Below are 21502 nucleotides of genomic sequence, written 5' to 3'. Positions count from 1 at the left end.
TGATGAAGTTTCACTTTTAACACTGAAACAGATCTGAGTGTCATCTGCATAAAAATGACAACCCAGTCGAAAGCTACAAATAAAAAGGCCAATGTGAAGCCTGGAGATATAGAGGAGCAGAGGGCCAAGAACAGAGAGGTGAGGACCACCTGGTGTGACTGGCACTGAGATGGACCTGCTGTGGCCCATCAGTCACATAGGACTTCAACCACTGGAGGGCAGGTGTCTATTCTGGAGCAGCATTTGGCCTCTCTAAAAAGAACAAGGTAAGGGAAAAAGGGATGGTCATTCAGACTTAAATGGAATATGCGGAAGACTGTTCAGCTCATGTGTGATGGTATGAATGTTGAATGCAGTAAATAATGGAAATTTGAATTGTTTTAAAGAGTTAATGGATAACGCTCTGATCCGGGGGATGGAGGGCTGCACAGTGCAGTAAATAAGATGCTCCAATCCGTTAGACGGAGGACGGGGGGGCTGCACTAGTAACGGGTGGTGTTGAAATCCTATCAAATACCAAGGGAGTATAGATAGGTGTGGAATCCCTGAGCCAACACCCCTTGCTATGGCTGTACATGTTCTCTAGTAAGATGTGAACAGGAAGGCATTGCCATCTGTCTGCAAGCCATTTCTAAAGCCAGTGAAACGTGAGTGGGAAGGCGTGCCATCCGTATGCAAGCCAGCTTGAAAGTAAACCAATTTCTAGTAACAGCTACAGCATACCGGCACTGAATGTGTTAGCATTAAGGGACAGATAAGGGAATTAGAACTTTATTTTATTTTATGATTTTTCTTTTGGTAGGTTAGGGAAGCACGCAAGTGCTGTGTGTGTGGAGCGCATTGAAAAAGCGCCGCGGCGATCGAAGAGGCACATTAGTGCAGGAATGTGTGGAATGCATTAAAGCGACACGGCGAGTGAAGCACAGAAGTGCTGATTGAAGAGCGTAACTGGCACAAAAGCTACAAAATTAGTGTAGGGCAAGGATAGGGCACTAGGGCAAGCACACTAGGTGCTAAAAAGTGTGAGTGAGTACGAGTGTGGAATTTAGGGAATGTAAAATATATATATACTGTATATATGTATATAAAAGTGTAACTTTTCATATGCAAAAATAAAAGAAATATATTGTTTTAAAAGAAAAGTAAAGAAACCTGTGCGTGTAAAAGTAGCTATATATAAATTTCACCCTGTAGGAGGAAGAGTAGAGCTAAAACATTCAGTAAAAATAAAAAGAAGAGGGCTATTGTTTTTTAGAACTTGCATTTGCAAAAAAGTGAGAAAAGAAATAGAAAGAATAGTAAAAACAGCTAAATGAAGTGTAGGCACACACACATATATTTTAAATTGTCCCACCCCCAAATAAGGAATGATTGTGAGAGCGAGTGTATGAGCTCCGTTATTTCTTAATGGTAGTAAAATAAGCCACGGGCACGGAGACAAGTGTGAGTGGGAATGTGCTCTGGGACCCAAATAGTGGGTAATGAGAGACACAGTAAAGTAATCAAGCACATAACGAGTGTGAGTGGGATTTTGTAATCAAGCACCTCTTTCATAGATATACATTAAGAGATTTTTTTTATCAAAACAGTGTCACTGCTAGGAGTTACAGCAAATAAATATATAAAAGCCAAGATTTATTACTGTGGTTACAGGTTGTAGGAGAATTAGGCAGCAAAATTTATGGCACAAGAAAGGATCCTGCAAATATCTCATGGTGTGCATACTCATTACTGGAGAGAAAATTTTTACATAAATGCAGCTGGGCAACCGCACAAACTAGCAGAGGGTACTAAAAACTTTTTACTGAGAGCAATCACAGAGATATCAAATTTGGATGAGGTACAGACAGAGTGGCCATATATAGATTGGGAAACTGTAATTGGAAGATATTGGACGGTGAGAAAGTTGGGAGCTATTTTGGAAGAGCTAGTGGAGTCTGAGAGACTTCACTTTATTGTGAGTCCTTTTAGAAGACATTTAGAGGCGTATTTACAGAAAGGAATAGATTGTGGCTTTGAGAGAGGACAAGGAAAAACAGGAAAAATACTGATAAATCCTCCGTATAATAGCAAGAAGAGTAAACTGGTGTCCGAGAAACGCTGTAGGAAGATACATGCTGCCAGCAGTCACAGTAAGAAAGGTCCTGTGTGAGATCAAACCTAATTTAAAATTGGTGGAAGAAAGCCCACAAATACAGGGAATTAAAATAGATGCAAAAGAGTTACCCATGGATATATTGGGGCGTAAAGTTCCCCACCACAAAAAACTCATTCATAAATTATCTCAAAAATGTCATAAGAGAACAAGAGGTCTTAAGAACTGCTGGCCTCAAAAAGGCTCATTTAATCTAGCACTGTATGATAAAGCACATAAAGAATTATAAAACAAAGAATGTTAGCGAAAAAAGGGAAAACAAGAAAAAAGCAGAACTAAATATAATGCAAATGTTTGTAGGCGAAGCCATGAAAAGAAACACAACACTACAAAGAATGAATTGGTTCTTTAAAAACGGAGAGATAGGGAGTAGGACTCCTTTGGCACCGCTTTTTTGTGTGTCATATGAGTTCCCACTGATAGAAGTAAAAGAAGAATTCAAAAGACGAATAGCAGTGCGAAATGAGGAGGAAGATTTAGGAGAAAAGAAAGAAAAGGTTAATAAGTACAACACCCTTCAGAGAAATGTAGGAGGACAGCACCAAAAAGAAAAATTAAGCGATAGAAAAATGTGTGAGTATATAGATTATGTGTGTGTATGTGTATATATATTTATACATATATTTGTGGGGAAAGAATATAATTAGATGCGCTAAAAGAAATGTATTTGACTTCAAAGGTACCTGCGCTCGCTAATGTCTGTGTATGTGTGTGCACACGCATTATTTGTTCTGTGTGATAGATAGATAGATGTGTGTTTGGGAGTACGAAAGCGGAACATGGAGACCTCTGGGTAATGTAGTTTAATTTTGATTTGCTGAAACTGCCTTGTGCATATAAATTTCCAGAGCTCTGAGCAAATATGGGTTAAAATAAATTCAAATATGTGTAATAATTGGAAAAATGAAAATGTATCCACTTTTAATTATACAAATGTTTATAAATATGTAAAGCATCTTTCCTTCAGACCCTGATGAAGTCTTAGGGAAAAATGTTCTTTTGATAGCTATAATATACAAGGGAAACAATTTCTTTCATTTTCTTCTGTCCTTTTCTTTTTTCTTGTGATCTGTGTATGCAAGGTTGTGCAGTATGGGGGCTATTGCAATGGAGTGTGTGGTGGCGCAGTGGTTAGCACTCATGCTAAGATTCACGCTTACATGTTATTTGTTTTGAGTTAATATTCTTTGTGACTGTGTTGCCTTTTTCTGGGAATGCCGTCTTGCTGTGGTATCGTACCGTGTGATTTCTCGATAGTTGTATTTGTCCTTATTGTCGCAGGAATGGATCGCCATGGAAGCAATTCCTTGTTGTCACTCAGTCATTCCAGCAACGGAGTCTCCTTGATCTAGAAACCAGCACCATTTACATCGGAGTAGGATTGTGTTATGTTTCCTAGGTTTAACACCAGCTAGCGTCATGAGAGGCTGTTTTATGTTTGTCTGTCCTGATTAGTAACGTTAAGTGAGAGAGAACTTGCTCTTCTTCAGAGTCCATTTCTTTCTGTTTCCTTTGCTGCATTGTTTCCAAACATGTACAGTAATAATAAGTAATAAAACTGGGGTAAGGTTGAGTGTGTTAAAATGGTTTGGGAGATTTTATATATGTTATATAGTGTATTAAAGGGATCCCTGTAATGTGCATGTTAAATAAGTTTAAGTGTGTTTGCGAGTGTGTCTAAACATGTTGTGTTGCTTGAAAGGATGAGATGATTGATATTAATGTGCATGTGAATATAACTGTTTATTGAAATTAAGAGTTCTTACTTTTAACTGAATAAGATATGAACAGGTGGTGTAAAAAGGTGTCCAGATTAGGCATTTGAGTACTGGCCAGGCTCAAATGCAGGGAGAATTTTTAATTAAAAAGAGTAAAATAGGAGGAGACATTCTTTAAAACAGTAATGAAGCTGAAGAAAAACAGTGGATTCCAGTCCAGGTAGTGTTTTTACTGAGATATGCTATAAATAGAAGGGAATAAGGGGGGGTTAACTAATAGTGATGGGAAGTTCGGATCATTTTACCGACTCGGACCTTTGAGTCTCGTTCAGCAAAATGAACGAATCCTTTTTCGAGTCATTTCGTTCATTTCGTTCATTTTAGCAAAATATAATTAAAATGTTACCTGTTACCTCCCTAACACATCTACTGGTTACACAAATGTTGATCACACTACAAACAAGACAAAACTATAATGCTATAAGAAACAGAAAATATTAATTCATTGTTTACCTGGGTCTTTAGTCTATGATTTGCTTACCTCGCCTCTTATCTGACAAGTCTTCGGGTTCGAGTCGTTCGTTCATCACGTGACAGCCCCATAAGGTTAACCTATGCAGTCTGAGCTGGAAAGAGAATTGATTAGTTCATTCCTTGAGTCTTTCGAGTCGTTCGTTCTTTTGTCACGTGACCACTTACCGGCTCAGTCAGTACCTCAGTCAAATACTAACGTACAATTCCATTTGTTGTATGTTGGATCATATTTAGAAATTATCATAAAATTATCAAACATATCTAAAATACATTTTCTTATAAATAAAAAAGGTCTGTCAATTTCTGTCACTATGATTTTGTTACTGTTTCTTGAGGATCTGTGGTGTGTTATTTTATAAATAAATAATCCTGTTACAAATAAATTATTGATTAATTTGTCCTTTCATTGTCTTTGTCTATCAGTAAACAAACACTAGGCTATATAATAAAATAATCCAAGCCTACAATTACAAAGTACTTATAGTTAATAATCGTACACTATTCTATCGCAGTGTTCATTTTTACTCCAATTTTGAGTTTCCTGGTATAATAATTGTTTTTCCTATGCAGACTTAACATATTGATCTAATATTTGTATGAAAAGATTGGTCAAAAAGGACATAATGACAAAGTAAAAGCAAATAACATTTTGAATTTGAATGAATAAGGTTAGTTTAAAATATTAAGGTTATGATAACTTAAACTTCAAGTTGTAACCCAAAATGAAATAAAAACTGGAGAGTTAAAGTAATTTACTTGTAGTACTAGGGTGTTGTACTGTGTTAGCCATTATGAATGTAGAGAAAAGCCAAGCAGAATGACACCTTTTATTGGCTAACTAAAAAGATTACAATATGCAAGCTTTCGAGGCAACTCAGGCCCCTTCTTCAGGCAAGATGTAATCATTTACTTAAAAATATAATGTGCTAGGGTCACACGAAAGGTTTAAACAATCATTCAGCTGAAGGACATCTGTCACTCAAGACTGGCACCAAGGGAACGGTGACCATTCCACATCCATCCCCCCTTGTTTTGCACTAGGTGAGGAGCAGAGAAGAGTCTAAGACAGATTTTAACACCTCAGGAGAATGAGCACTAGAAAAAGGAGTGCTGTTTGGACTCATTTTGTGGCAACTTCAGCCACTGAAGCAAAATGCAACATATGCAAAAAAAGTTTTTCAACTAAAGGAGGAAGCAGCTCTAATTTGAGGAGGCACCTTAAATCCTCACATCCAACTGTGCTGTTAGCACAAGTTAGAACAGGGACTGAAGATGATAGATAGCCCTGCAGCAAGTGGAGCTGTTTTTACCACCAGGACTTCTTCTGCTGGACCTTCGACGGCTTTGGCTGGCATGCTGACCACATCTACAGTATCCAGTACACCAGCAGAACCCACCACCATGCAAGGAGCAGTTAGGCCAAGGAGGCCACAACAGCAAACTTCAATGAGAAGTTTTGTAACAAGACCAATGGATTCATTAAGACAAAGCAAACTTGATGAGGCTCTGGTGAGGATGATTGCTTGTGACTTCCAGCCATTTTCTATAGTGGAGGATAAGGGCTTCAAGGAGTATTCACATCTTCTGGACCCGTCATACAGTCTACCTAGCAGAAAAACACTAACAAAAACTGTAATGCCTAGGCTGTATGAGAAGTTAAGAGGTGATATAATAGACAAAATCAAGATTGCCTCTGCTGTTTGTCTCACAACAGACTGCTGGACCTCTTTGACTACAACAAGTTACATGACTGTGACATGTCATTTCATAGAGGACTTTCAGAGATCAAATCAAATATCAGACATACTTGTTTTGTTTTTGTTTTTTTGTTTTTTTACAGTGGATTCTAATCTTTATAAAATACAATACCTTGTTGTATGATTTATGAAACATTTTTGAATTACTTACTATATGTTTAGGCCATAATAAATTACCTTCAATGTTTGCAAGTTGTTTTTTTTTAACTGAAAAGTCACATGTACTTACCAATGATACTTAATAACTTGTAACTAAATAACTTTTATACTTGATTACTTAACTGTGCAGTTATTTACTAAATCAGATTGTCTTTGTAAACTATACTTTTGAAACACTGACACTTTAGACACTGTGTACACACTCTTGAATTGTTTTTATTGTTTATTTTTGTGGGAGAAAAGCTTTATAGCAAAGAGGATAACTATTCACAAATGAATTAAAACAATTTACATAAAAATAATTACAAATTAAAAGATACTAAAGCCACAGAGCCTAATAACCTTAACAAATTAACTTAAAAATCACAATATATATATAAAAAAAATTGCACAACAAGCTAGGCTTTTAAAAAAATAATAAAAATAAATAACCTTTAAAATAAATAACACTTTTGTGCCAGAAAGGCTTTATAGCAAAGAGGATAACTATTCCCAAATGAATTAAAAACAACTTAAATAAAAATAGGCCTAAATGAAAAAAATAAATAAATAAAATAACCTTAACAAATTAACTCACAATATTAAAAAAAAAAAAAAATACTGCACTACAAGCTAGGCTTTTTAAAAATAAATACAAATAAATAAGCTTTAAAATAAATAACACACTGTGGCTATATTTTTAGGACTTGCTTTAAGGCATGTTTGCGTTCAAAAAAAACAAGCTCCCGGACCTTGGATGGGCTTAGTCTGTTTCTTCTGTCTGAGATAATCTGCCCAGTTTTCGGAAAAATTCTTTCAGATGGCACAGATGTGGCCACAATGCAAAGTCTTGCCTTCATGACCTCAGAAAGGGTTTTGTATACAGCAGAACATCTCCTCCACCAGGCCAGAGGGTCTGATGTGCGGGGTAAGAGTGGCTCTGCAAGGTAGGCCCGCATCTCCATCATAGCATCTGTCTTAGAAGTGGTAGCAGAAGGCCTCAAGCTTGCTACCCTTTCATCAAAGTCCTCCCAGAACATGGCCCCTGTACTGGCAGTCGCACTAGGGTCTGAAGCATTCTCCTCCTCCTCACTCTGAGCTGGGTTAATAGCTGCTGCAGCTGCTGTAACCTTCTTTACTGTGTCTTCTGCTGCCTGGTGATTGACAAAGGCTTGCTTTTTGAACCTTGGGTCGAGGCAAGTAGCATCAGCAAGCTTCTCAATGTTTTCCACTTTGCCAAACCTCCTAGTCATTTCTGACATCAGGGAATCCACTAGCTTTTTAACAGGGCCAAAGCTGGAGGGATTTCTTTGATATCGGACAACAATCTTCTGAAGACCTCTTGTCATCAAAATGACTTTGGAGGCAGTCACAAACCTATGAAGAGTAAAAATTGTTTATAAATTAATTATAACAAAATCAAAATCAGTACTTGTGGACGATCACTTAGACAAGACAGCAGGTGTGGTCATATAGCAGCTTTATTATTTTCACATCGTCACAGTGAGCAGGTTTCAGAAAAGCAGGCAATCAATATTACTTGACAGCGTCAGGGCTCTTCTGAACAATTGTTTTTTGGGTGGGGCAGTTTTTATACCCCTAGAATGCATGATTTAATATTCATTATGAAAATGCAACAGTCAACACTTTATTATACACAATCCTTGAGCCCCTTCAATGCTCCTTGTGCAACTTGATTCCTTGGCTCCTTGTTATGGAGTTCAGATGTAAACAAAGGGAGAATGTGATAAGGCAGTCTCAGTGTGGAAGCTTAGACCTTGAGTCCTTCTGACAAATATTTTTTCTGTTTGCTCAGCAAAGCATGTTTTTAAAGCTTACTTCTGCTTAACTCCTTAGACAAGGATTAGTACAAACGAACGAAGAGAACATTCATCTTCCACATACTGCATATACTTCTCTGTTAAAAATAAGGTTATAGAAGAACATACATCATAAGAGACAGAGTTTAAAATGTGGTTTTAAAATGAATAATAATAAAATGTATTGGATTACTTACTTTTCTGCACTCACTTCGGTGGTGACCTCCTCAAATGGCTTAATAATGTCCAAAATTTCTCTGGACATTTCCCATTCGTCTGGCGACAAGTTTGGCAGAGATGCATTTGTTAGTGCCAGAGTGGAGATGATTGGATCTTTAATTTCCGTAAATCTTTTCAACATTGTAATATGTTGAATTCCACCTTGTGGCCACATCCTGTTTTAACCACAATGGCTCTTGACCCATCTGTTTTTGTGCGTCCTTGAGTTTGTCTGAAGCAACTGTACTTCTATGGAAGTATTCAACTATTGTCTTGACCTTCTGCAATATTGCTTGGACCTCCTGCAATGCAGCTCTGACAATCAGGTTCAGCATATGGGTGAAACAAGGTATGTGGTCCCAGTGGAGATGGTCTTTCAGGGCTGAAACAATGTTTCTGGCATTGTCTGTGACACAAGCTACAATTTTGTCACCCACACCCCATTCATTTGTAACCCTTGTCGGCTCCCTTGCCAGGTGAGCAGCAGTGTGTCTGTCTGTCAAAGCAAAGCAGTCCAGGAGATAAGAGGTCATCTGAAAGTCCTCTATGAAATGACATGTCACAGTCATGTAACTTGTTGTAGTCAAAGAGGTCCAGCAGTCTGTTGTGAGACAAACAGCAGAGGCAATCTTGATTTTGTCTATTATATCACCTCTTAACTTCTCATACAGCCTAGGCATTACAGTTTTTGTTAGTGTTTTTCTGCTAGGTAGACTGTATGACGGGTCCAGAAGATGTGAATACTCCTTGAAGCCCTTATCCTCCACTATAGAAAATGGCTGGAAGTCACAAGCAATCATCCTCACCAGAGCCTCATCAAGTTTGCTTTGTCTTAATGAATCCATTGGTCTTGTTACAAAACTTCTCATTGAAGTTTGCTGTTGTGGCCTCCTTGGCCTAACTGCTCCTTGCATGGTGGTGGGTTCTGCTGGTGTACTGGATACTGTAGATGTGGTCAGCATGCCAGCCAAAGCCGTCGAAGGTCCAGCAGAAGAAGTCCTGGTGGTAAAAACAGCTCCACTTGCTGCAGGGCTATCTATCATCTTCAGTCCCTGTTCTAACTTGTGCTAACAGCACAGTTGGATGTGAGGATTTAAGGTGCCTCCTCAAATTAGAGCTGCTTCCTCCTTTAGTTGAAAAACTTTTTTTGCATATGTTGCATTTTGCTTCAGTGGCTGAAGTTGCCACAAAATGAGTCCAAACAGCACTCCTTTTTCTAGTGCTCATTCTCCTGAGGTGTTAAAATCTGTCTTAGACTCTTCTCTGCTCCTCACCTAGTGCAAAACAAGGGGGGATGGATGTGGAATGGTCACCGTTCCCTTGGTGCCAGTCTTGAGTGACAGTTGTCCTTCAGCTGAATGATTGTTTAAACCTTTCGTGTGACCCTAGCACATTATATTTTTAAGTAAATGATTACATCTTGCCTGAAGAAGGGGCCTGAGTTGCCTCGAAAGCTTGCATATTGTAATCTTTTTAGTTAGCCAATAAAAGGTGTCATTCTGCTTGGCTTTTCTCTACATTCATAATGGCTAACACAGTACAACACCCTAGTACTACAAGTAAATTACTTTAACTCTCCAGTTTTTATTTCATTTTGGGTTACAACTTGAAGTTTAAGTTATCATAACCTTAATATTTTAAACTAACCTTATTCATTCAAATTCAAAATGTTATTTGCTTTTACTTTGTCATTATGTCCTTTTTGACCAATCTTTTCATACAAATATTAGATCAATATGTTAAGTCTGCATAGGAAAAACAATTATTATACCAGGAAACTCAAAATTGGAGTAAAAATGAACACTGCGATAGAATAGTGTACGATTATTAACTATAAGTACTTTGTAATTGTAGGCTTGGATTATTTTATTATATAGCCTAGTGTTTGTTTACTGATAGACAAAGACAATGAAAGGACAAATTAATCAATAATTTATTTGTAACAGGATTATTTATTTATAAAATAACACACCACAGATCCTCAAGAAACAGTAACAAAATCATAGTGACAGAAATTGACAGACCTTTTTTATTTATAAGAAAATGTATTTTAGATATGTTTGATAATTTTATGATAATTTCTAAATATGATCCAACATACAACAAATGGAATTGTACGTTAGTATTTGACTGAGGTACTGACTGAGCCGGTAAGTGGTCACGTGACAAAAGAACGAATGACTCGAAAGACTCAAGGAATGAACTAATCAATTCTCTTTCCAGCTCAGACTGCATAGGTTAACCTTATGGGGCTGTCACGTGATGAACGAACGACTCGAACCCGAAGACTCGAGAGATGAACTAATCAATTCTAATTAATTAATTAATTCTAACTAATCAATGGCTCAGACTGAGTTGGTTAAGCTTATGGGGCTGTCACGTGATGAACGAACTACTCAAAAAACCCGAAGACTCGAAACAGATGAATCAATAATTCCAATACAGAAACTATAGGAAGTTGCGCAAATGCACATGTGCGACTGAACGAATCACTCCCACGAGACGACTCGTTCTTCCCGAGTCACATTAAAGATTCGTTCAAAATGAACGAATCGTTCAAGAACGACCCATCACTATTAACTAACAGAAAGACAGATTGTGTTTTTTGGAGTCAACATTCTGGAAAACATGCAATAAACATCTGAAAGATAATAATGAAAGAGCGTGCAAGACAAACTGGCGCTGGCAGAAAGTTATGGGGAAAAGAAATCAGTGTATGTAACTGAAATAGATTTAAAGTATTTTCTTAGTTTGAGATTCTGAAAAGATTACCTAACAAATGTAACCTGGGTCAGGTTTCAAAAGAAATATATAACTGAGAGTTTGTGTAAATAAAGTTTATTGAATGAAATGGGGTACCAGTTGTGGGGGTTGGGTGAAGTTAAGGATATATGTAAGTGTCGCCTGATGGGGTGAAAAAAAAGGAGAGCAGTTGGAGAAAGAACGAGATAGAGTCACTGTTGAGGCAGCATGCTGAAACAAGATGGAAAGAACGAAAGAGAAAAGAGAGGCGCTGTTGAGGCAAAACGCCAAAACAAGACAGAAAGAAAAAAAAGAGGAACTAAATGTAGCAAATGGCTAAAACAAAAAGAAGAGTTGGTGGATAAAGGGAAAGACGGCAGGCAGGACAAAAGTGCAGAAATGGCGATCAGCGAGTAGAGAGGGTGATTGAGAAAGAGGGAGACGGGAGGCCCAAAGGAGGTACCCGAGCAGAGGCGTGACCACGGGGGGGCTGGGGTGGGCACTGCCCCCCCAGGGACAAGCTGTGCCCCCCCTGCGAAATGCTCTGTCTGTCCAATGAAAAAAACTCCGGAGAAGAATAACATTTGATTTTCAAAACTGAGTTGCTTTCCAATCGGCCCGTTTGAATTTGGGGCGTATCCGGCGGTGTCTCTTCCAGACAGGCACCGTGCTGTTCACAGTTCACTTTGCCTCACATTTTGCAGCATGATTTGAACTTGTTGACTGCATTCTTTAATTAAAACAGCATATACGTTCCATTCTTCTTTTATTTTCTGGTTGGTAACACCAAAGGCTATGCATAGGTGGCTTATTAAAAAGCAGACATCTTCAACCTCTGGCCCGCCGCAAGCTGCTGGCTCCATAGTTGAGCCCAGCACCGCTGCTACCAACACGGAGCACAGCGCACCCACGTCAGGAACTGAAACTCCAAAAGATGTAGATAAGCCTACACAATCCTCCAGCTCTGTGCCCATGTACTCCAAACCTCTGCTTTCAACAAAATATACAGTCCGGTCTGCCTGACTTAAATATGGATAGCCCATCCCAGCCCATTTTAATGAATTAATTAAGTATCCCAAGAGCGCATTCGGAAAGACAATCAGATGTTTTAGTGCAAGCTGGTATCAGTCTCGACCATGGCTTGAATATTCTGTTGTCCGTGATGGCAGCTTTTGCTTTGCTTGCCACAAATTTAGTGTTTCCAATTCGGACCGCGAGGACATATTCACCAAACACGGCTACACTAATTGGAAAAGAGCTCTACAAAAGGCATGACTGCATCACAGCACTCATCATTGGTGTGTCTTCAGCTGCATGCGAAAGATCTTTCTCTACTTTGAACCGCATTCTCACTCCACTGCGCCGAACAATGCTGCATTCAAGGAAGAGAAATTTAGTCATTCTGGCACAAGAGAAAAACATCACAGAAAATCTAGATATGAATAAATTTATTTCAGAATTTGCCAAGAGTAACAGCAGACTGGTCCTGTAGATAATATCCAGGTTAAACATTGGAAACTGATGTCCTATAGCCTCCCATGACTACGAGGAGCCACGTTTCTGTTCTTGCTCTCATATGTTGTACACATTTGACTTTATTGATATTTACCTTGTAGATGTAGTTCTATATTTGTTCACAAAAAATAATAATACAAGTTCCAATGCCTCTGTTAATTTTATTGAACAATAGGTTATGATTTATGCCACAATTTTTGCTTTTGTATATTATATAAAACTATGTTGTTATTATTATTTGACCCCCCTACAAAAATGGGGATAGATGGATATTTTTTTGCCCCCCCAGACAAGCCAAATGCCCACCCACACATGATGTTCTGGTCACACCTCTGTACCCAAGTATGAGGAAGAAGATATAAAACAAGGTCGGTGTTTTTTGTTTTTTTTGTTTATTTGTTTTAAAGTGGCTTGAGTAAACTTTCAAATGAAGGGGCCAGTTTCTGTTTTTTTCTTTGTTTGTTTCGCCACTATGCACACGAGCTACGTTTGGGGACCCCAACAGAGTGAGAAATATTCACTGACTGTGGAAATAAGTCCAGGTGAGCTCACCAGTAGTTTTGGACCCATGATATATGTATAGTTATAAATATGTTATTGTTTGTGTTTTATGTATAGTGTATATATATTTGTAACTTATCAAGTTTGGAAAACTGTTCACGTTTCAGTTTAGTAAAGAGAGTTTTTTTCTATATTTGAGTAACAGTGATTTGATTATTTATTATAAGGCTGAAGGTGGGCGATACTGTACCTACCAACAATAGAGGTGGTGACACCATTATAATGAGCTCGGGGCCTTGCATACCGATAAAGGAAGGGTTACACAAAGAAGTGGGTTTTTAATTTTGAATATAGGTGGGAATGTGCTAATTTCCTAGAGATCATTTTAAAAATAAATGAATACATAAAGGCTCATTTTGCATTATAGGGCATTCTGGTATATTGATTTCTTTCCTCATCCCCTTTTTGTGTAATAAGTAACTTGCATATTTTAAAATATGAAATAGAATACTGGTGTTTGTATCACTATAAAGCTGATGAAAGGTTGATTTTTTATAATTTGATGCTTTAAAGAAACATTAAATGGGACATTTTTATTAAGATTCTAGAACCTAAGATCTAAATGTATGTGGCACTTCAATTAATAAAATAATTAGCAATGAAAGAAAGAAATAAATACTTGGGATACATGTATAGAAAGTTTAAGCTTTTAAATGGCAGGCTATAATAGGTTAGAGATAAGTCCAAAATCATTTTTGCTGCTAAATAAACTTTGAAATGATTTAAAAGACTTTTAGTGGGAAGGGATAAAATACCTAAAAATCCCCACCTTTAACCGCCACCTTATCGTGGTGGAGGGGTTTGCGTGTCCCAATGATCCTAGGAGCTCTGTTGTCCGGGGCTTTATGCCCCTGGTAGGGCCACCCAAGGCAAACTGGTCCTAGGTGAGGGATGAGACAAAGAGCGGTTCAACAAACCTCCTATGATGAAAAACAATTTTGGACGGTGTTTTCCCTTGCCCGGACGCGGGTCACCGGGGTCCCACTCTGGAGCCAGGCCTGGAGGTGGGGTTCGATGGCGAGCGCCTGGTGGCCGGGCCTGCACCCATGGGGCTCGGCCGGGCACAGCCTGAAGAGGCAACGTGGGTCCCCCTTCTCATGGGCTCACCACCTATGGGAGGGGCCAAGGATGTCGGGTGCAGTGTGAGTTGGGTGGTGGCCGAAGGCGGGGACCTTGGAGGTCCGATCCTCGGCTACAGAAGCTGGCTCTTGGGACGTGGAATGTCACCTCTCTGAAGGGGAAGGAGCCTGAGCTAGTGCGCGAAGTTGAGAGGTTCCGGCTAGATATAGTCGGACTCACCTCGACGCACAGCTTGGACTCTGGAACCAATCTCCTTGAGAGGGGCTGGACTCTGTACCACTCTGGAGTTGCCCCCGGTGAGATGCGCTGAGCGGGTGTGGGTATACTTATTGCCCCCCAACTTGGAGCCTGTACATTGGAGTTTACCCCGGTGGACGAGAGGGTAGCCTCCCTTTGCCTTAGGGTGGGGAGACGGGTCCTAACTGTTGTTTGTGTGTATGCACCGAACAGCAGTTCGGAGTACCCACCCTTTTTGGATTCCCTGGTGGGCGTGCTGGAGGGTATACCTTCTGGGGACTCCCTCGTTCTGCTGGGAGACTTCAATGCTCACGTGGGCAATGACAGTGAGACCTGGAAGGGCGTGATTGGGAGGAATGGCCCCCCCGATCTGAACCCGAGCGGTGTTTTGTTATTGGACTTCTGCGCTCATCACAGATTATCCATAATGAACACCATGTTCAAGCATAGGGGTGTTCATATGTGCACTTGGTACCAGGACACCCTAGGCCTCAGTTCGATGATCGACTTTGTGGTCGTATCGTCGGACTTGCGGCCATATGTCTTGGACACTCAGGTGAAGAGAGGGGCGGAGCTGTCAACTGATCACCACCTGGTGGTGAGTTGGCTTCGATGGTTGGGGAGGATGCCGGTCAGGCGTGGTAGGCCCAAACGTGTTGTGAGGGTCTGCTGGGAACGTCTGGCAGAGCCCCCTGTCAGAAGTAGCTTAAACTCCCACCTCTGGCAGAACTTCGACCACATCCCGAGGGAGGTGGGGGACATTGAGTCTGAATGGGCCATGTTCCGTGCCTCTATTGTTGAGGCGGCTGACCGGAGCTGTGGCCGTAAGGTGGTCGGTGCCTGTCGTGGCGGCAATCCCCGAACCCGTTGGTGGACACCGGTGGTGAAGGATGCCGTCAAGCTGAAGAAGGAGTCCTACCGGTCCCTTTTGTCCTGTGGGACCCTGGAGGCAGCTGATAGGTACCGGCAGGCCAAGCGGAATGCGGCTTTGGTGGTTGCTGAGGCAAAATCTCGGGCATGGGAGGAGTTTGGGGAGGCCATGGAGAACGACTTTCGGACAGCTTCGAGGAGATTCTGGTCCACCATCCGGCATCTCAGGAAGGGGAAGCAGTGCAGTGTCAACACTGTATATGGTGGGGATGGTGCGCTGCTGACCTCGACTCGGGATGTTGTGGGTCGGTGGGGGGAATACTTCGAAGACCTCCTCAATCCCATTAACATGCCTTCTAATGAGGAAGCAGAGCCTGGGGACTCAGAGGTGGGCTCCCCCATCTCTGGTACTGAGGTCACCGAGATGGTCAAAAAACTCCTTGGTGGCAGGGCCCCGGGGGTGGATGAGATACGCCCGGAGTTCCTCAAGGCTCTGGATGTTGTAGGACTGTCTTAGCTGACACGCCTCTGCAACATCGCATGGACATCAGGGACAGTGCCTCTGGAATGGCAGACCGGGGTGGTGGTCCCCCTCTTTAAGAAGGGGGATCGGAGGGTGTGTTCCAACTACAGAGGGATCACACTCCTCAGCCTCCCTGGAAAAGTCTATTCAGGGGTCCTGGAGAGGAGGGTCCGTCGGATAGTCGAGCCTCGGATTCAGGAGGAACAGTGTGGTTTTCTTCCTGGTTGCGGAACAGTGGACCAGCTCTACACCCTTAGCAGGGTCCTGGAGGGTGCATGGGAGTTTGCTCAACCAGTCTACATGTGTTTTGTGGACTTGGAAAAGGCGTTCGACCGTGTCCCTCGGGGAATCCTGTGGGGGGTACTCCGAGAGTATGGGGTACCGGCCCCCCTGATAAGGGCTGTTCGGTCCCTGTACGATCGGTGCCAGAGCTTGGTCCGCATTGCCAGCAGTAAGTTGAACCCGTTTCCAGTGAGAGTTGGACTCTGCCAGGGCTGCCCTTTGTCACCGATTCTGTTCATAACTTTTATGGACAGAATTTCTAGGCGCAGCCAGGGCGTTGAGGGGGTCCGGTTTGGTGGGCTCAGGATTGGGTCACTGCTTTTTGCAGATGATGTTGTCCTGTTTGCTTCATCAGGCCGTGATCTTCAGCTCTCTCTGGATCGGTTCGCAGCCGAGTGTGAAGCGGCTGGGATGAGAATCAGCACCTCCAAATCCGAGACCATGGTCCTCAGCCGGAAAAGGGTGGAGTGCCCTCTCAGGGTTGGTAGCGAGATCCTGCCTCAAGTGGAGGAGTTCAAGTATCTCGGGGTCTTGTTCACGAGTGAGGGAAGAATGGAGCGTGAGATTGACAGGCGGATCGGTGCGGCATCCACAGTAATGCGGGCGGTGCATCGGTCTGTCGTGGTGAAAAAGGAGCTGAGCCGCAAGGTGAAGCTCTCAATTTACCAGTCGATCTATGTTCCTACCCTCACCTATGGTCATGAGCTATGGGTAGTGACCGAAAGAACGAGATCGCGAATACAAGCGGCTGAAATGAGTTTCCTCCGCAGGGTGTCTGGGCTTTCCCTTAAAGATAGGGTGAGAAGCTCAGTCATCCGGGAGGGGCTCAGAGTAGAGCCGCTGCTCCTCCGCATCGAGAGGAGTCAGATGAGGTGGCTCGGGCATCTGATCAGGATGCCTCCTGGACACCTCCCTGGTGAGGTGTTCCGGGCACGTCTAACCGGGAGGAGGCCCCGGGGAAGACCCAGGACACGCTGGAGGGACTATGTCTCTCGACTGGCCTGGGAACGCCTTGGGATTCTCCCGGAAGAGCTAGAAGAAGTGGCCGGGGAGAGGGAAGTCTGGGCATCTCTGCTCAAGCTGCTGCCCCCGCGACCCGACCTCGGATAAGTGGGAGACAATGGATGGATGGATGGAGGGATAAAATATTTTACTTCAATGACCTTGTTAATCTTAGATGTGGTCCAGGTATAGTCAAACATGAATATCTTGTGTAAAAGGATAATGTTTTTAAGACTTTACATATTTGAACAATGCCTTATAATTAAATACATGGGAAAGGAAATGTGGAGCCTAACTGTTTTTGTTATATTTAATGTCTAAAAACAATTAAGAATTTACCTGTCCAGACTGCGGATTTCTTTCTTAACTCTACTTGCTATGGTAATTATGAGATGTTCTCTGGAGGTGCTGGTATACATTCCCATCTATTTAGGGGAAAGCTATGGTGAACACTGAGACAAATAAATTATTGAAAACAATTGGCTGAATTCTTCTTGCTTTTTACACCAACCTGCACAGAACATGGCTCTTCAACTAATAAATACTCGACCTTCTCTTTGCTTTTGTTTGTTCCCCATCCCTGGACGTATTGTACTCCCTGTAGGAGAGTTATAATATTTGTCTTTTATTAAATTATTACATTAATGGGATCAGTTTCAGATACCCTCTTGCTCCACATCTCCTCTAATTGTAATTGACACAAGTGTCAATAAGGGGGGAAGGGTTGATATAGTAAATGTGGTATAGTAAATTTTTAATTTTTGAAGTCATTTTTCAATTATTATGGAACAAATGTAGATAATTTGAATATTATGCCAGCACTATTATGATACCGATTTTTGTAATGATTTGTAATGATTTATTATTGAGTACAGTTTTCCTTTTAAGATTGACTTTAATTTTATGATGACTTATTTGTTATGAGGGACTTGTTTTCAACTGAGTATAAAGTACAGCAGCCAAACTGGAAACATCAGTGAAGGAAGGCTTTCATTTAAAGATTTATTTTTGAATATGAGAAGAAAGCTGAACATTGTGCTTATCAATTTCAAACTTTACTTTGACTATCAAAAAAGCACAGACTGGATTGAAATAACTGTTTAGTTTATCGCTAGCAATATTTCTAATAGGGGTACCCCGAATGAAACAGATCTGACATCTTATGACATATTATTTTTGGGATCCACAAGTAGCTACCTATGAAGAATTAACATGCTGACTGTTTAAGTGAACGTTTTTTAAATCTTTACATCTGCAGGTGAAAGTTGTTTTTTCCTAGTAAATCATAGATGACAGCATTTGAAGTTGAACCCAGAGATTGGGCTGTGATAAAGGTCTGCAGATAAACTGGTCATCCGACTCTAAGGAGAACCCAGCCGTACCGGAGATGGGATCAAGTCACTGATCAGGCCATCGACCAACTGATTACTTCAATTCCAGTCCAAGGTATGATGGATCCCTGCTGCTAACAGCTCAACTGTGCTGGTGATGATTGAGCCCAAAAGATCATTGTGGATTCCGAATCATAGAAGATATCTGGCTGCTTTGGTCTAAGACTTCTAGACGTGGTCCTTTTAAGCTTGGGATATTGGACCCCAACACCTGCTTTAATCCTTACCAGAGAAGAAAATTTGTCACACTTTTACTCTGCAGGGCCCGATGTTCTAAGCCGGAGCCCACTTTAATTGTCCACTTGTCTGACAACTAACAACATCTTTCAAAAAGTATTTGAACCATGAACTTGTACAAGGTGTAGAAGGAAAAGCTAATTATCTGCAAGCAAAGCAGAATACAGGGACTCCTAAATAATATGTATTTAATAAATATTTGTATTAATGGGGATACTACATAATTATTGTGAATTCAAAGTGGTTAAGAGTAAGATATTTTTAGATAAGTGTTTTTATATGCCTTCTGATATTTTGTGTGAGATAATAAGATACCTTTAAGGATCAATGATTTATGTAATCTGGAGTTATTCAGAATCTAATCTAATATAGCATAAAATATCTATTAGAGATTATGTTAAGTGACTGTCATTGCAGAGGCATTCCACCATTGCTAGTTAGGGCCAGTCCAGTTTAGATATTCTAGGTTATTAATTGCAATATTATAACAAATAATGTAGAGCTTAACATTTAGGTACATTTATTAATTGAGAAGAATAATAGTAAACTTATGGGATGACACATATCTAGTATTTTGGGAATAAGGGACACTTACAGTAGGTCAGAACATCCATAACCTTTAGAATAGTATGACACAGTTTAGGCTGAGATGTTGATGGCGATACAGGACAAATGATTAACATTATGGCTTTTTGAGTATATGTATTATAAAAGATGGTGAAATGAAGTAATAATTTGGCCCATAGGAGATGGAGTGTCTTATACATGTGGTGGTGAATGTGTGGTCTGTGAAAAGCCCAGATAAAAGCTTGAAAATCTCTACTGGTGACAGAAGATTTGAACCTTTAATGAGAAGCTTGGGTATTACCCTTGAAATTTGAATGTGACCTCAGAGATGACCCAGTGTCTTGCATTTGGAAAGTAGTGCTTACATGTTCCAAAAGGAGGATTGACACCTACTGTCCACAAAACAGCTGCATTAATGTAATAAAGGTGGCTCAAGATTGAGACCACAGCTGGAAGTAAATTTGGGCAACTTTATGAATGAATGTGCTATGATGTGAGCATGATGATGTGTATAAAGACTTTATCTCTGATCATTATTGTGCACATCAGTGGCAACATAAAACTGAGAACTTTTGAGTTTTTTAAGATAAATATTTATGCTATCTGTGTCGCCACCAACAGTATTATTAACAGGTCTGATTGTAGATGAACACAAAGAACTATAGGTATATTAAATAGTTATTTCACCATATTTAGGAATTGGAACAATTCTGACATTATGTGTTTAGTGTGAACTAATCTTAGAAACAAAAAAGGTAAAACCAGTATACTTAGTACTGGCTTCATTTGAACCTTGGGACATGGGGACCCATGTTTGCCAAAGTAGGAATTACTCTCTTGATTTGAATCATTGTCTCTCTGAATGGTATTTTGCTGCTTATTGCCAGTTTTCTGATTAAATGTTATCAGAGTTGCTGTCAGACAAGTGTATTGAAGAAAAATGTTATTTCACTGGAAATGTATTTCTCCAAGCGAAGGAAAAAGCCCTTATTATGGATAATTGTTTTATTATTTTAAACCTTATGTATGTATCATTTTCTTGTAACCATCATGGATTATATTTTATTCCCATGTTATTCAATTTTATCTGCACTTATGATTGATTAGGCACATATTGACTGTAAGGACAGGGCCAGGAAGTCTTTTACTTGTCTCTGTTGATTGATAAATGGAGATGTTTGGCTCCTGTGCCACCAGAGGAGAGGTACGGGTGTTGAAGATTGAGAAGAACTGTAAGAGGTCTGCATTAGGCCCCGAGGAAGATTTGAATCAACATCCCCTACTTTTCTTTTAGAATTTCAGGATAGGTGATGAGGCTAAATTAGCCTCAAAGGGAGGATTATAGAAGGAAAAATTTGTTTTCATTAGGCATAAATGGCATATTAGCATAAATAGCCATAAAAGTAATTAAAACTTCTGAAACATTAGATTAAACATAAATTAGAATGTTAAGCAAATAAGATAGGTCAAGCAAATGGTTAACTAAAAAATCAGTCATATTGCATTATTTTTTAAGCTTGAAGGAAAGCTACCAGTATTAAGAGAGCAAGAATGGAACAGGACAAGAATGACGCACAGAAACTACCCAAGGACAGAAGAAGGGGAGATCAGGACACCTGTGTTCGAAAGTCAGAAAGCTGAGAAACGATATCAGTAACAAATAGGCCCTGGTAGGCATGTAAGAAGCCAGCTGGAACAGTGAGTCAGCAGAAACAGCAAAATGAAGACGATGTAATGTATGGAAAGTAAAATTAGTGTATTCCTGTATTAGCATAAATTAATATAGACAAATATATAAGCATTAACCTTAGTGTAGATATTAATGCAAATCAGGCCTACCAAGCAAATAATTAAATAAAGGCACATGCCATATTTCTTTTTAAAATTAAAGCTTAGCTTTGGCCACCATTATAACACAGTTTGAAAGGCTTAGAAAAGGAAATGATGAGAAGAAGCCCATATATGGAAGAAAGGTCTTGGCCAGTGAAAGAAATAAGCAAAAACAGAAACTAGAAATGAACAATAGACAGTGAAAATACCAGGGGGGCCAGCTGCAGGGTGAAGTCAGGAGATAATAACGGTTCCCATGGGAACTCAAGGTATCGGCTGGACAGGAGCAGGGGGGGAGTCAGAAAAAAGAGCAAATGAGCTAAT

The 21502-nt window shown here is 40.4% G+C and overlaps 2 protein-coding genes and 1 long non-coding RNA gene across 3 annotated transcripts in view; 1 reads left to right on the top strand and 2 right to left on the bottom strand.

Annotated features, from left to right (window-relative positions):
* Window positions 1-21502, bottom strand: part of LOC114643553 (protein NLRC5-like) — a 5922889-nt gene that overhangs the window by 3767457 nt on the left and 2133930 nt on the right. The window lies entirely within an intron of this gene.
* The window catches only part of LOC127527384 (uncharacterized), a 902058-nt gene that overhangs the window by 147002 nt on the left and 733554 nt on the right, over window positions 1-21502 (top strand). The gene's annotated exons all lie outside the window — the stretch shown is intronic.
* LOC114644573 (butyrophilin subfamily 1 member A1-like) overlaps window positions 1-21502 on the bottom strand; it is a 133272-nt gene that overhangs the window by 28665 nt on the left and 83105 nt on the right. The gene's annotated exons all lie outside the window — the stretch shown is intronic.

The sequence above is a fragment of the Erpetoichthys calabaricus genome, chromosome 4 (genome assembly GCF_900747795.2).
Source record: "Erpetoichthys calabaricus chromosome 4, fErpCal1.3, whole genome shotgun sequence".
NCBI classification, from domain to species: Eukaryota; Metazoa; Chordata; class Cladistia; order Polypteriformes; family Polypteridae; genus Erpetoichthys; species Erpetoichthys calabaricus.
Note: the sequence above shows the minus strand (reverse complement) of the source record. Positions and strands in the feature narration are given on the sequence as shown.